Raw genomic sequence first — 17,924 nt, forward strand, 5'->3', positions numbered from 1 at the left:
CAAAAAATAGTGCAGAAATGATATTGTGTTGTTTGTGTCATGTCCTGTCAAGTACCTCAAATTTCAGTTTGTCCCTATGCTGATGATGTTCACTCAGAGCATTTGATTAAGGTGTTGTCTGCCAGGCTTCTCCATCCTGAGGTTATTCTCTTTCCCCTGTAATTAGTGAGTATTTTGTAGAGATTAACTTGAAATCATGCAACTATCCAGTTTCAATTTGTCTTTTCAATTTCAAATAGATAAATCAATTTTTCTTTTCTTTTCCACTTATTTATATCACTCTGGGCTCTTGGGTTCCTATTTTATTCAATAGATTATAATTTTTGCTATTATTACTTGTCCCCAATTATTATCATAATTGTCTGTCCCAAATTTGGCCAGTAGGACCCTCTTCAAGCTGGCTTTTGTGTCATTCTTGAATACTTCCTTGATATTTGGAATAATAAATGTTTCTGGCATTTCCCTCATTCTACCTTTAAAACCGGCTATTTTTCCCAGGGAGTCAAGGTTCCTTTTAGAGGATAACAATAATGGGAAGCCAAGATCTGGGCCCAGGTGTACTTGCTGCTGTTGGGATATTGTTCTGTCTCAGGGGACAGAAGTCGGGCCTGTCTACACATATCCTTAGCTGCGTTTATTTTGTGTCTGTGTAGTATCAAGTCCCTGAGTTCATATCAGTGCTCCCCATTCTCATCCAACACCACAGGGCTTATTATGGTTTCCTTGCTTTCATGATCACTTCTCTAATAATGACAAACCTGGTTCTCATTAGCCTTAGTTTTTTATTTGTTTGATCAATCCCTCTCTCAGATCTTGTCATCTGCTATTCTTCTGGTTCCTCCTTACATTCCAAACACACAAGTCTTCTTTTGGGTTCTCAAACCAAACTGGCTCATTCCCGTCTCAAGGCTGTTGTCTGGCTATTCCTTCTGCCAGAAAGCTCTACTCTTGGCTTACTCCTTTTGCAGAGCTGGTGTCTCCATCCTTTTTCATCCTCCCTGTACTCCTTACCTCTGGTCACTGTCGTGTTTTTGTTGAAGGAAAACTAAGAGACTAATCTGAGCCTTAAGAAAAACATTGTCACTTCCAATCTTGGCAAGTATATCCAGTCAAATGGTCTCCCCGAATATGGTTGGTATTTAAAGGAAAAAAAAAAACCCAGCTACATCGTTATAATTATGTTCTTCTCATTGAGAAGAGCATTTTCTTAAATTATTGCCATACTTATCTGCATATGTCAGTGCTACAAAAGCAGAGATATATTCTCCTTAGGAAAGAACTTAAAACGTTATTTCCTTGGGACGAGAGTTAGATGGGGAATTAGTCAGCTTTGTATTACTACAATGAAATACCTGAGATGATTAATTTTAAAGAGAAAAACTTAATTTTAGCTCACAGTTCTGGAGACTGCCTTCTAAGATCAGGATTCTTCATTGCTTGGGCCTCTGGTGAAGGTGGTACATCCTCTTGTGTGGTGGATCAACCTGCGTCTATCTTAAGCCAGGATGCACTAAGAGAGGGAGAGACTGGGGTCTGAAAAATCTCCGTTAGAGAGCATATCCTCCGTGTCATAAACATCTTCCACTAGGCTTCCAAGGTTCCACCCCCTGGGAAGTAAGCCTTTAGCTCGTGGAACTTTGGAGGACACTCATCCAAACCTACGCAGGGTGTATTTCCACAGCTTTTTAGTTTAAATCGGGATGAAGTTTCCACTCTGACTCTAGTACATTATGTGTATTTTTAGTCTAATGGGTTTTGGGAGTCTAGGCTTGGGAAGCCAATTCTGCCTCCTTAGTCTGTTTTCTCCCCCCCCTTTCCCCCCCTTTTACAGTACTTATTGCTACTCACTCTTCCATTCTAACACTGTGGTCTCTCTATGGCACCCTGGAGGGACTCCTCAGCTACAGGGATGGTTGACTCATCAGTCCATTTTTATCTCCTTAGCACCGAGGGCAGTGGGAAACATTGGAGGCTCCCACTATATCTTTGTCAAATCAATGAATAAATATGTTTCTGAACATGTAAGGCTGAAACCCAGGTCATATGTATCAGCTTTTCATCACTGTGACCAAAGTTGCTGATGAGAGCCGCTTAGAGGAGGAAAGATTTATTTTGGTTTATGTTTGCAGATCCTTGAGTCCATGATGCAGACTCCATTGGTCCAGGACTGAGGTGAGGTAGGACATCAAGTTGGAAGGGCATGACAGAGGAAAGCTGCTGAGCTCTTGGCAGCCAGGAAACAGAAAAGGAGAGGAGGGGGCCAGGGGAAAGATAAACCCTCCCAGGGCAGGTTCCCCAGTGACCTAGTTCCTCCAACTAGGTCTCACCTTCCAGGAGTCCATTTGGTCCATTCAGCCATCAGTGTATTAATCCACCAAATGTATTAATCTTCTGGTGGGGTCAGAGCCCCCATGATCTAAATGTTGCCTAAAAGTCCCACCTCTGAACCATGGTGCACTGGGGACCATGCTTTTAACATATGAGCTTTTGGGGGCTGTTCTAGGTTCGACCCTTAACAGCACAGAAAGTGGAAAAATAGTCAATTCTACTCTTTTGATTTTTAGAGCAGTAGGTTTTCCTGCAGCATTAACTCTTGGTCATTTATCAGATGGAAAATTTTGCATTTTGGCCAAGAGCATGGGAGAAGTCCCTCCCCCCTCTTTAAATTATTATTAAATCTGCAGATATATATTTCCTGTGACTTAGGAACACAAAATTTTGATAAGAAAGGCATGATGAAAAGTAAGTTCTGTGGATAAAATGTCCCCCTTATCTCATTACTTAGAGACCTGAGTATGAGAAGTGTTTTTAGAAATTCTTCTGGATCGTGGTATCTTTCTATTCTGCTGTTTTGCCCCAAATGAAGCCATAGTCCTCCTGGGCTAGACTCATAGCCATTTCTCAATCTTTGGTTGTAAAACTCTAGGGGAAAATTTTCTAAGAGAAAATTATAAGATTGTGGGTATAAATCAGGCAACAGGAACAGATCAATTGTTTAGATTCAAAAAGGCTATTTCATGAAACTGATTGTAGTGATAAAAGACAGGCAAGGGAGATGTTTCTGTGATTCTCAAGCAACTTCTAGAAGATAGCATTGTCTTAACACTTTCAACAAGTTCTTCAGAACTGTAATATGGCTCCCTTGTGCTCACACCTCACCTTTAGAGGCACCATGAGTAATGTTTGCCTGGTGGCTCTTTCTGCCTGTCTTTTATTCTATAGGGGTTCTAAGAAAAATAACTTTATCTTACATGGTATCTATGCTCACAGTGTTCTGGGTTTGACTTTTTCAATAAGGACTTTACCAAACAATTCTCTTTAAAATATTTTCAGTTCCTCCTTATGACAAGGAAATGATAAGGAACTCATCTTTTCTGCCCAGTACCTCTATCAGTCTCTCTATATCCTTAAATTTGAGCATCCTTTTTCAGAAGAATCAATACCTCCAATTGCCATCTCTGGAGATGGATTGTACAGGTTCAAATCCTATTCAAACTCTACTCACAACCTGTGTGATCTTGAATAACTCCATTGATCTCTCTAATTCCCAGTTTCCTCATTTGTTAAAAAGAGATACTGTGTGAGGATTAAATGAAAAAACTCTAGGAATGTTTTTAACAGAGCTGACACACATTATTTTTTATAATCATTCATCTTACTGGTCTAAAGCTCTTCTACTCAAAGGGCCCAAATTCTTATTATGTAACAATTTAAACAGTGCTAATTGAGCATTTTGGGGGAGCATCTTCTAATCTGCAGCTATTCTGTGGTGGGCAGGTGGGCTGATATTCAGCAGGCCCATGTGTGTGAGCCATCACTCCTCTGACTGGTCTGTGTCCACCGTGTGAGGGTGGCTGACCTATTTCAAATACTTCCCTGGTTATATCCATTACATTTCTGTCTCCTCTATTGGAGTGAGAGCTCTCAAGAACAGGGATTGTGCTTTATTAGTAGCCAGCGTCATCCTTGGCCCACAGAAGATGCTCTATAACTCTTTGTACCAACTGTGAGATCTTGAGGTACCATTATGCACTTAAGGTGTTATAGAAGAGTCAGCCACCCTTTGGCTGAACCTGTCAGAACAAAAGATACGTAGAGTTGCAGCTAGGGAAGAAGGGGGCTGGAAGCTCTGTCTCAGCCCAGATCCGTGTGAGCAGATTCTGTTGGGACCACGCCCATAGCAGTTTTCCATTAGCTGTAACCACCATCAAGGCATAAACTCTCAGATCATTGGAGGTTTGCTTTGGGAAGAACCTACTACTCGTACAAGCAGTTACATGTTCGCTCCTTGCCTCCACTCCTGTCCCCGCAACATTCCCAACCATTTTCAGAGTGTAATTAATCTGAAGTCTTCAGAAAATAAGTGTGCTTCTTATCCTCCACCGTCAGCCTAGACAGTCCATATGCTCTTCAAAAAAATAAATGAGAATGGAATAACAATAGCTCTACTGTTCAACTGATTGAAAAGTCCCAAACATTTTAGCAGGGAGTTTACATGTATAACAAAATATCCCTTTTAGTTTCATGGTCGTGTGGTAGGGATGAGGAATTTTTGAGCTAGAGGCTTCTTAGAGTAGTAGTTTTCATTTTCAGAATGAGGGGCCAGGATCTAAACCAAATCAAGTCAAATATGTGAAAAGGTTGACTCTGTAGGAAGTATAATGAGGTGTAGAAATGAAGTGTAGACCCCATGAGGTCATAAAAGTGACAATGAGAAGCCCGAAGGAAGTGGAGGGCTTTAAGAGGCCCTTTGTGAGTCCCCCTGCACTTTAAAAATCATCATGATAATGAGGCCAACTAAGGCCACAGGAACAGTGTTGAAATGGATGTGCCTCAGAAAAAAATTCAGATTCCTGTATCATGAAATGTGAGTGTGTGTGTGTGTGTGTGTGTGTGTGTGAGAGAGAGAGAGAGAGAGAGAGAGAGAGAGAGAGAGAGAGAGAGAGATTGAGATTGAGAGATTGAATAGAGATAAACAAATGTATTTTCCCAAACCTATTTTTTTTTTCTTCCTAGAATTGAGGGCTGAATGAATGGAAAGAAAAAACTAGATCAGGAATCAGGAGACCTGGGTTTGGGCTTGGAGCCTGGTTTCCCTGAACCTATATTGTATGAACCTATGTGTTGGTGCCATAAACTATTAAAAAAAAAACCTTAGGATTATTATGAGGAGATAGAAGCACAAACGCCTTGAAAGTGAACTTGGTAAATATGCAAGGTTTCATTGCTATTATTACTGCAATTAATAATTAATAAAGGCTGATGTCCTGGACCAACATACAACCATCTTAGCCAGGACTGTAACACAAAGCTATTTCTATCATGACCAAAGCATAAGCCAAGTCTTGTGGCTACTGGATCATGGCAAAAGGTATAATCATGTTGCTAAAATTATACACCAGCAATTACCTCTCCAAAGGAGACTGTAAGAGCAACCTAAAACATTTTAGAAGGTAAACACTATAAGATGCCCGTGACGAGAATTTAATAATGGTGCATTTCCTTTACCTTCCAGGTCCTTTGTTCCTCTTTCCCTTTCTTCCTCCCTTCTCACTTCATACTCTCTAACATATTTCTTCAAATTATATTTGAGCATCTCCTCTGTATGACATTGTGCCCAGCTCTGGCAGCAGGGCTACCAGTAAGTGGAGCGTGGTACCTGACCTAGAGGAGCTTCCCGTCTACTCTGGGAAGCAAGAGTGGAGGTGGAGAAGCTGGTCCTCTCCAGTCACTTTTTCCACTGCAGTAGGTTAGAAAGGTAAAATCAGGGCCGGGTGATTTGTATCATTGTACCTTTGCTTATATAATTCTCTCCACCAGGATTTGGAATTGAGCAGACCTAGGTTCAGATCTGTACTCTGCCTCAAACCACAGGGACTGTGGATGAGTTACTTAACTAACCCCTTTGACCACCAGTCACAGTGTTTGCAAAATGGGGCTAATAATGCCAACTTTAAAGTGGAGGAATTATGAAGCTTAAGTGAAATAATGTGTAGATATATAACACAGTTGTCAATCCTCAAAACCTGGGTTCAGTGAATGAATAATAGTATATATCACTTTTGATCAAGATTGCCAAGCATGACTCCTACATTAGATTTGGGGGGGGGGCGGGCTGCATTACCTGCTTACATCTTTGAGACTTTGCTCATAGTAATCACACCATAAATGTTTGAATGAATGGATGTATGCAAAGTGGAAGCAGTGGAAACTAAAAATAGGTGACAGAGTGGATTTTCCAAACTATTTTTGATTAAATTAAAATTCTGTGAACTTATTAATAAAGAGGGAGTCCAAAGGGGACAAGTAAGTAATTTTGTAGAAAAGTAAAGTAAATGTCTACAGCCTAGCAAGGCTGCTGACTGTTTTGGCACCTGGAGTGAATTAGCTTCCAGTTGGATGTCTTGTAGGTCCCAGCAGCTGCCACAGTATTTAGGTAAAGAAGATAGGTTTTTAAAAACATTGCACACTGTCATGTCACCAGGTTGTTTTCCCTGCTAAAAACAGAATATATTAGTGTTTTGGAGAAAGAGTATTTATCCTGCTATAATGAATTTATAATAGATTAAGATGAGTTATGCAAATGAGATGATAATAATTACAGAGCTTTGGATTTATGATTTCCACTATTAATTATTCTTCAGTGGTTTAGCAGTACAAGTTTTTCAAGGTATCGAAAGTTACTATGATTTTATGTATAACCACCTCTTCTTTTTACCTCTCAGGAACAAACATTTATCAAATGCATATATAGCAAGGTGAAAATGTCCTCGTCTTAAGAGTGCACACTGAAATTTATATAGGGAGGGAAGTCTCTTTGATTAGGAAAATATTTGACTTGATAAACCACTTAAGCAAGGTGAGATCTTGAAAGTGAGTTCCTGCCTTACGATATCAGAAACTAAAGAAACAAGATACAACAGAATTGTATGAGAACTTGAAGGTGAGGGGAGAGAGTAGAGAAAGGGAGGGGATGGGGAAGGATCGAGAATCTAGTGCTCAGTGATCTGGTGGGGGCTAGAGCCCAAGCGGGAGGAATTTCCAAGTGTCTTTGGGAAACAGCATTGTTTAAAATTAAATTCCAAGTTGTTTCAAGTTGGGATGTAAACTGTATCTCTTGAAACTCTCAATAAATCTTTGGGTGAAAATTAGGGGCAGGCTGAGTCTACTTCAGAATTGATAAAAGTCCCAAAGAGCACAACAAAGACCCTTTCCTTGACCAAACTCTAGTTAGGCTTCTTTGGGCCTTTTGACCAGGCCCTGTCTTTGGCATCTGTCCTCAAGGGCCCACTTTTAGCAGGAGTCCTGCTAAATAGATTTAGCCAGAACTCCCACCCTTGATATTTGATTAAATTCCTCATCTCCCATCCAAGCCTATCAAGTCTGTTTAACCTGCATCCCCTTTTTACTCCCAGTAGCTTTTACCATGGCTCACCAACCCACCACTCCCAACTCTTGGACAGGGACTGTAGCATTTCTGGAAGTGTGCCTGGATCATCAGACTAATGGCTCCTTATATTTATGTAACCTTTTAGAGTTTGCAAAAGGCTATGCACACCAGCCTCGTGAATAAAGGTATCCTTATTCTCATATTGCAAATGTGAAACAGGCTCAGAGCGCTATTTACTCACATCACCGATCCAAGGTGGCTGTAACTTAGAACTCGGGCTTTTTGACTCCTAATATCTGCAAATTCCTGCCCAGAGAAAGAAGCACAGGAAGAAAGTTTTAAGCTATTTTATATTATATATCAAAGAAATTTGTTCTATTTAAGATCAGAAGCTTATCAACCTAAATGAAATGCAGACTTCTAGTGCTAATCTTATGTATTTCTTTTACTTGAATCCATTTGGTATTTGTGATGTGTCTTGTTGATCAACTAATTTAATAAAAAGAAAATCATAGACCCCATCTTTAAGAAATTCTAGCAGCTACTTCAAAGGGGAAGGATCAAATGAGATGAAGCAAAGCACTTAGCACAGTGCCTGGCACATAGTAAATCTCCTTCGTGAACCAGATGGCACTATTTCCCTGAATTTTCCATCTCTCCTCTTCTCACAGCCCCAAATGTCACCTGGATCTGGTGCTAGAATGCATGCCTTTTCTGAGTTGAAAGGGAAATGTCAGTGACTGATTCAAGTTACTCTCATTCTCCTGTATCCTCTTGTTGCCTTGTTTATGTGATCATGAGATGACAGAGCTGTGCACCATGGCACCAGGACACTTGGCGAGGAGGGGTTGGGACAAGGAAAAAGGAAGGCAGACAGGCAGAGAAGAGGCAGCAGTGAGATGGCATCTTCCTGGTGAAGGAGCCTGACTGGAGAAGCCCCTGGAAACTTGCTTTGTGAAAATCTTACTGCATCTGTTAAGGAAACTGGGATTGAAACCTTAAAAACTTAAAAACGTTAACAAATCCAGGGAACCAGAAATCCAGAGCTAGGATAAGTATCTGTGAAAATCAGGGTCTAACATTTGGAAAGCGCAGAGTGAGAGCTGTACTGGAGAGAAGGGCTGCTCCGTAATCGTGATTCTGAGACATTGTACCCTGGTGATTTGAAAAGGTTAAGACAACTCCAAATACATTTCTACACACTGGAGAATCTGGGCACTGAACGACCTACAGGTTCTGTGGTGTGTGAGAGCAAGCGCACACATGCGTGTCTGCACATGTTCACATGCAGGAGGCTGTCTCTTGCCCACACATGCTCACATTCCCCTCAGGAGACTGGAAAGGACCAGAGAAGCCTGGTCAGGGAACAGTTCAGGAACGTTAACAAATATCAGAAGCCATTTAAGGTCTATGAAGGTCAGGGCAGTTTAAATGGTTGTAGAAATTCATTTATACATAAATTCATTCTATGCTTTCCTAAAGTTCCCCTTTTTAGGGATTATGCTAATGTATAGAAAATTAAACATCAGATACTAATAAGTTTTCATGTCATTGTTTTTATTGTTGCTAAAAAAGAAACATTTTCTCTTTTCTTTTTTTTTTTGGGGGGGGGCAGTAGGTAGGTACCAGGGATTGAACCCCAGGGCACTTTATCACTGAGCCACATCCCTATCCATTTTTAATTTTTTTATTTGGAGACGGGGCCTTGCCAATTTGCTCACTAAATTGCAGATTTTGGCTTTGAACTCATGATCCTCCAGCCTCAGCCTCCCAAACTACTGAGATGACAGGTGTGCGCCCCTCTGCTTTGCAAAAGGAACATTTTCTAGCTTTGGCATTGCAAATTGATTTTTATCAGGTTGCTTTACAGTCCCAACTGAAGGAGGGTAGTGGTGGGGGATCCCAGAACAGAATACTGTTCTGGCACCTCTTGATTTCAGTAGTAAAAAAATGCTTAATGCATCAGGATTCTCAGAGGAAACTATCTCTTCCCATCACTCTGCATAAGTAATTAACGACTGCAAAGCCTTTAGAACAAAAAAAGATGGTAATACCTGGCAATGTTAATTACCAATGTATATAGATTCAAAATGTGCTCTTCCTAGCTTTCAATCCAAATGCTGAGTGATGGCAAGGGTCTTCGAAAGCAATTAGGGGAAAGAAACTTATCAAGTTAACCTTCATCATCTTCACTAATTAATATTTATTGGGTGTTCAGACATCTTGCTTGGATTTGAAAAAGGAAATAAACCTGGAATTTCATGATAGTTGATGAAATACTTATGATTCAAAGAGTTATACATAAGAATTAAGTGACAAAATAAAAAAGAGAATAAATGGACCATTTGGGATGATATGAATTATTTGAAGAATTTGGAATTTAGTGAGCTAATCTCATTGGCAGAGTTCTGAGAATCTCTACTCAGAACTAATGGGTTATACTTCTGAAGTATCAACTTATTTTTTTTATGGAGAAATTATAGTCAAACCATGTCAGGGTCTTTGGCAAGTATTTGGATGTCAGCAATAACCCTTCTCTTCACTTTCTGTAATTGAATTGAATTGAATTCAACTCTGCTCCACTTCACTCAACTCAATTTGAATCACCTTTATCATCCACGTGTACTTAAAATCAGGTACTCAGCTTTTGTGGAGGAGATACAAATTATTAAAATTAGTAAAGTAATATCATTTTCTAAAGAATGGAGTGGTTAAGAGACATGGGTCCTAATCCTGGTTGTATACTTCCTAATTGCAAACTTGGAAAAGTTCCTGACCTTTCCCAACCTTCAGTTTTCCCACTGTAAAACATGAACAAATTCTCTAATAGCATCTACTTCCTGGAATTATTGGGAAAATTATGAGATGTAGCATGTTTGGGCATGTAGTTAACTTTTTAATAAAAATATTAATTATTATTTATAGTAGCATTAGAAATTTCACAACCTTCTGGGGAGGAGAAATACATTCAATATCTTCCATGCTACCTGTGTCAGGCCCTGGTTTTAGAGACATAGGCGGCACTGGTGTCTTCCTGGCTCTCGGGAGTTTGGCATCTAGAGGGAGGACAGATGTGTACCCAACCATAGCTGAAAATGAACCATGTACAAGATGATAGATGAGCTTCGGGTGAAGGCTGTTCATCAGTTGGGATGTTTTAGCTAAAATTCCAGCTTATGTTGTCCTAAATAATTGGAAAATTTACTATTTCACACCACACTTGAATTTCTGCTGCTCAGTGATATCATCTGGAACCCAGGTACTTTCCATCTTTCTGCTCTAGCAATGCTGATTTTATTCTCAGACTATTAATAAATATTTAAAGCCATTAAATATTATATGCTTAGAAGAGAAAGAGAAAAAAAATCATTTCTTCCAACTTCTGCTGGAAGTGCAGCAGCCAACTTCTCTCATCTCATGGGCCATACATGAGTTATGTGCCTATCCTACCAAGAAAAATGTTATGACCCTCAAAACTGGGAGCGGGAAGGTTAGCCTTTATTAGAACACAGAAATGCCTTGGTAAAGAGCAGAAGTCTGAACCAAGACAAGGTCATATAAGTGGGAAGCAGGAAACTTGCTTGGCAGGAGCCGACCATACTTACTATAGCCACCCAAATGTGCACGGGAGAATGGGGGAAGACAGAGAGATGTGTTAGTATCCTGAACTGGGACTTGAAAGATATAAACTTTAACAGGTATTCGGGAGGGCATTGGTTTGGGAAGAGAAGGGATATTAAGCAGTGGGAAGAACTAGGGTAAAGAAAAGACATGTGGGACTTGGGCTTCTTCCTAAGATGGAGTAACAGGAAGTAGATTTACTCTCCTACTTGGGATAACCAGTAAAACAAGAGGGAAGATACAAAAAAGCAGTTTCAAGACACTGGACATCAGATAACAAAGAACAGTCATTCTTGAGAGAGAAGAAACTAATAATTTGAATGACATAATTGTTTTAGCTTACTCTTTTAGAAATGTTTCCAGGTCATGACACAAGGAGGATGTGGAATTGGAGAGATGCTAGGAGCCACAGCAAAAGTATTATGATACATGGCACCTTCGGTTTAGGTGACTGCCAGCTAGCCATTGAGATGATATGATTATGTTAAGCTTTACATTCATATGAAAATTGGACTCATGCTGTTCACCTTGGCCTGTTCATATTACGGGACTCCCGGAGAGTTCCCATTGGTTGGGGAAAGATAGTAGGAGGGAATTTCCGGGGAAGGTCCGAGCCCCCGGTTCCGGTGGAGAGACTCCTGTGTCGACAGGCTTGTTAGCAGGGCGCAGGCGGCGACTGGCGGCCTTTTTAAAAATAAAGCTTTGTTTCCTGCTTGAGCGGCTTGTGTTTTTGTGCCCAGCCGGATTTTGGCAGAGAGAAAATATTTTGTGCGTTTCTTCATAGTTTGAGATTTCTAAATTTTTTTTTTTTTTTTTTTTTTTACTGAGCTTTGGAATCTGATCTGAGAAGAAATCTTGGAAGTTAGTTTACAACTATAAAGATAATGGGAATTCTAGTGAAATTCATCACACCCCAGAGATACGCTTTATATCTCAAGAGGAGATGAGTCCTTGGAGGCACCTCTGAGTGGTAAAATTAGAGACATTGGGATTATCTTTTCTCTAGAGAAATTATTTACATTCCAAAAGGTTAGAGTAAGACCCAAGGCGGGTCTCTCAGAAGCAAAAAGAAAGGTTTCTGCCTCTTTGTCTTCCACACAAGCAAAGAAAATGACTTTTTTTTTTCTGTGTCTTTTACCTGTGAAGTGATCCTATCACTCATATGAGACAATTTTTCATATCTGGTTGTCATTATGTCTCTTTGGAGACATGGAGAAATGATTCTGCAATGTTACTGTGACTGTTGATCTTGCTGTGAGTATAATAAGAAATCTGTCTTTGATTCAAAAATTTTAGTGTGGATTAAGGACAAAATTAATAATAAAGATGAATGTTAAAAATACAAAAAAGAGGTCCCCAGGCGGAGTTTGGCAGATTTCCTAAATCAAGGAGACTGGAACTTCGAGTTTGGGAAATCAGGCAAGAGTTTGCAAGACAAAGTAACAAAGAGGAAGTAGTTCCACAGAGGTAGAACCCTAGAGACTGGCTGAAGCTTTTCTTTGAGTAGTCAGCAGATAACTGATCCAGGTATCTGTGTGAAGAAACTTCTCAAAAGTGGGAAAAAGCAATTCAAAATGGTTAAAAAAAAATAGTGTCAGGCCCTCACACACTTCCAAGAATGTGTTTGTTTCCACAAGCAATACTGGAAAAATTAATAATATATGGAACATTAGGGTGAATACTTTGGAAGGTTTTTCCTCAGTAGTGGAAAATAATTTGACACAGATGGAACTGCCACCACTTTATATATATACAAATAACCAACAAGTTAAAACTCACAATGTCTTTCAATAAAACAAAAATTACCAGGTATATAAAGAAATAGGAGAACATGACCCATAATGAGGAAAACAATCAAAAACCAATCTGGAGCTGACACAGGTGTTAGAATTAGAAGACAAAACACATTTTAAACAATTATTACATTTATATTCTGTATTTTCAAAAGTTAGAGAAATATAAAACATAAAAGGACCCATTATTCAACTTCTAGAGATGAAAACTATAATTCTTGAGATAAAAATATATATAACTAGTAAGAGATTGTACATGATAAAAAATGAGTAACTTGAAGATACATCCATAGAACCTATCCAAAATGAAATTACAAAGAAAAAAAAATATTTTATTTGAAAATTAGCTGTGAGAAAACTTTAACTGGCTAATATATATGTAAATGACATCCCAAAGGAGAAGTGTGGGGTTGGGGTAGGACAGAAAAAATATTTAAAGAAATAATTGGAAAAACTTCCCCAAACTCGATAAAAATTATAAATCTAGCACAAGAAGCATGCAGTAAACTACATTAAGACACATAATAATCTAATTGCTCAAAGCTAATGATAAAGACAAAAATGATGAAAGTACCCAGAGAAATACATTATCTATATTTTTTCAAATATTGGCAAGCACTATTTGCAGGGAAAATTTCATTATGTGATTTATGCATTGAAATTCTATTAGTCCATTGAAATATAAGTACACATTTATTACTATAAGAATAAAACATTGCCATAATTAATTATGGTGCTCAAAGCTGTTAATGTTATATAAAAAACAAACACTAAGTATTTTTAGATGGCTTAACAATGAAAACACACTTGACATTTGTATCAACTGTTATCTACCTAATAATTTGAATGACATAATTATTTTAGCTTACTCTTTTAGAAATGTTTCCAGGTCATGACACAAGGAGGATGTGGAATTGGAGAGACAATATTTTTTGTGTTTCTTCATAGTTTGAGATTTCTAAACTTTTTTACTGAGCTTTGGAATCTGATCTGAGAAGAAATCTTGGAAGTTAATTTACAACTATAAAGATAATGGGAATTCTAGTGAAATTCATCATACCCCAGAGATATGTGTTTACCTCAGAGATATAATTTATCTACCTAAGTTATATATTTTGTACTAATAAATGGGTATATAAATGTAAATATCAATAACAACATTATTATTGTTACCAGTAGTAATAGTAGTAGTAATAATAAGAATGATGAGGACATTTAAATTATATCATTATTCTAACCTTTATAGATTATTTCTTAGAATCCATCTCACTAAGCAAAATCATTTTTAAAACTGTATTTAAGTTTTACTTAATTCCAGTTTTTAAGTTAGTTCCTTATTTCTTAATTTAGGTCATTCATATTTTTTAAAATTTATTTTTTCTTCACAGCTTATCACATTTTATGAGAATGGATTAAAAGTAGAATGTTAATCTTGGCCCCCTCGAAATTTCACAGGGATAAAAGATTCATAATTATGTTCAACAACATCTGTGAGAAATCATCTTTGAGAGAGACATAATAAAGAATCTGAAAAAAAAAATAAAAGAATAGAGAAAAATGAGGCACCCCAAACACATTTTGTTTACATAACTGGTCTAAAAACACAGACTGTTAGAATCCTTTCAGAAGATAATTCTTTATAGTTATGAGTCTATGAAGACTAAACATTTTAATAAAAGAATTGTTAAGACATTTGTTCTAGCCTGTCTATAATTTTCAATAGTTAAAGATGAAGGATTTTTTAGGTATGCACATGAATCTTAGATAAAAGTTCCTTTTAGAAAACATATACCAAAAATATTCTGCTTTGAACACAAAGCCAATAACATCATTAAGTGTACTACTTTTGTAAATCAAACATCAAAATTTGGGCGTGTAGAGACAACCAGATGTCTTTTTTTTTTTTTTTTTTTTTTTTATGTTTGACAGTCTGGTAGATGAATGACAAATTTAACTCCATTTCTGTTTGCTAAGCTTGCTGAAAGATGTCGGCTACTCACAGCCAACAGCACAGTGAATCTGATTAAAGACATCTTTATTGAATAGAAAATGAGTAAAGAAATCATTGTGTGATTGACATTGACAATGGAACAAATACGGTGAAGGCTATGTGTGATTTACCAACTACAATCCATATTTTGTTCACACCTTTAGTTGTGTGCTCAGAAAATAATTATAGCCCAGGAGAAGGTAATGGGGTTACTGAGCCATAAGCCACAGATGGTGGGATACTATCAGCATTCTTCTTCAGTTAAAGACAAGTTTCTTGACCGACAAGAATTTTTGAATTGCCTTTTCAAGAACTTATACAAGGCATTCAAACAGGATGACATAATAGTGATCATATGTTAAAAAGCTACCTGAACAGAATAAAGGTTTGATGTCATACAGTCATCACTCTGTATCCTCAGGGGATTTAGGAACCTGGAGGTTGTGTGAAGAGCAGGCTGTGCCCTGATGGAGTTACTCCATAATGCGTAGAATGACAGTTTTCAGGATGTGCCTGAACCTGAGTTACTCCATTTTGTAAAGCAGTAGTTTGCCATAAGCTGCTCCATTTTAAGTTTAAGGGCTGAGGTAGAATGACTCTATACCTTTTCTACACCTTTTCTTTTTGTACAAGAAAATAACCATCTTTTGCCTGGCATAACCATAAAGCACAAACTGATAAATTAATTGTGCTAATACAAAGGATGCATGAGTAGTATCAAACTCATATCAGAGAAACCAGGCCCGTGAACTTATTGAACACACCAGAGCACCAAATGAAGTCACCCTCTCACTTGAGGCCCATAAAAGGAGGAGTATCCTGAGACTGGATATGGTGGCACCCCAACCCTGTCACTTGGTCATCCCTCATAATGAACCTTGCCTCAGGAATATGGCCATAGTAATGAACTTCCAAATCTCTGTCCTCAAGTTTCAGCAGAGTGTAGTTTCTCCTGCCCATGACGACCATACATGGATTATTCCAAGCTGATATCTCAATTCCCAATTGACACTTTGAAATTGCTGTCTATCCAGATCTCGGCCTAGAATAAATTTCAGTGCTTTGACAGCTCCGCACCTGAACAAGTTCTTCAGCTGGCTCATAATCTTATTGGACTACCTACAGTGGCTCTGCATTCCTCCTGCCTTTGCTCTCAGTTCAGCCTCCTGAAACTTTATGGTTGCCTTAACCCTTTCTTAGATTTATATAAATATGTAAATATATTTATGAATATATAGACGTTTTCATTAATATATATATATATTTGTGAATATGTAAATATATTTATGAATATATAGATATATTTGTGAATATATTCTAACTATATATATTCACAAACATATGTAAATATATAAATATACATATATTTGTAAAGTGTGATGTGTGACTTGAGTGTTATAGATATTAGAAATTAAGATTGGAATAAAAGGATTTGTGTTTCCCTGGCTTATAACTATTAGGTGACCCATGAATATTTGGAGAACTCTCACTGATAATAGAGGCGTAGCCTGTGAATTTGTTGTTATTCAATAAATTTTGACACTTATAAAGACACCAACATGTTTGGTCTATGTGAATGACATAATTTGCTCAGAATACCATAAATAGTTGCCACACTGTATTGTTTTAGAGAATAAAGACAAGGAAAAAACTCTGTACATATTCATTGGATAATGAAAAAATTTTCAAATATTTTTGACCCACAATTGTTCAAATCCATGTATTTGGAATCCATGGAAACTGAAGGCCTATTGTATTTGCAGGCAAAAAACCAACACAATAGAATTGACTATCTGCCAAGGAATTGATTGAAGAGAAAGAAGTTTGCTTTTAGAACCCACTGAAGAAATGATAAATCTGATGATCCTTCAATATACCAAAATATTTCTTTCACAACCTCTTTCTTTATCTTCCTAGCATTTGACTATTGAGAAGGCATTGATATTGGTCTCCATGTAATAAAAACAGATATAGGTGAAAAGTCAAAGCTGACTTAATTATCTTGAAATAAAATTTTTTATGTTGCTACATTTTTAGATTCAAGGTCTAGGGTCAGATTTTTTAAAAAGTACTGTGTGAAATAGTGAGCACACACACGAATATCATAAATACTTGACATCAGCAAGAACAACAACCTGAGTTTCTGAGAATGGTCAGAAAACATCTTCAGGCCATGCTGACTTTAGTTCAGTGACATCTCTGCTGTCACCCATTAGGAGGGTAGGAAGGGGCAGGGGAATAGAGGGAGGGAGGAAGGAAAGCTCAGTGGGGACATGGCTCTCAGCAGTGCCCACACAGGAAGAGCTTGTCCTCGAATAACGGCCTCTTCGCCACCCAGTTTAAAGTGAGATATGACGTTGTCACGTATGCCACAATGACTTCAAGAACAATCTGCCAGGGCCAAGAAATGATCATTCTTGAACTACCCAACTTCAAAAATTTCCTACTAAAATTTTTAATAATAAAAGTGAAGCAGTAATGTTTGAAATCAGATGTCACATTTATTATTGAGCCTAGGAGTTCATATAATATGTTGATTTTATGTCAAATATTAATTTCAATGGAAAAATAGGATGATGGGTGGGACTGAGATAGTGGCATTGAGAGGCAATAGAAGTGACTAGATTCTGAGCACATTAAAAAGTAGAATTGATAATATTTTCTGGTGATGAGGTGTGGGATGTGACCGAAGAGGGCATATGGGATGATTTGAGGGTTTTGGGCCCCAGAAAATGGTTGAATTGAGTTGCCACATCCTGAGAATTAGGAGACTGCAAAGAGATAGTTTAGATGGTGGGTCGTGGGTGGGGGGGAGAGGTGATGGATGGTGTTAACATGTTAAGTCTGAGGCTTCTAACTGCCTTCTCAGGAGCTCCTCTTGATACCTTACCATCTCAATTGCATGTGTCCCCAGTGGAGCTACTTGTCTCCTCAAAACTCCTTACCTGCCTGATACCTTTTCCAATTCAGTTGGTGGCAGCTCCCTTCTTCCCGTGGCCCAGACCTAAAGCCTTAGACTTGGCCTTCCTTCTTCCCTTGCTCCATTCTCTCTTCTCTTCTCTCCTTCCATTCTCCTTCTGTCCCTCCTCCTCTTCTTTTTTCCCTCTATCCTTTTCATACTCTCTCTCTT

Source organism: Urocitellus parryii, chromosome 10, assembly GCF_045843805.1.
Source record: "Urocitellus parryii isolate mUroPar1 chromosome 10, mUroPar1.hap1, whole genome shotgun sequence".
NCBI lineage: Eukaryota > Metazoa > Chordata > Mammalia > Rodentia > Sciuridae > Urocitellus > Urocitellus parryii.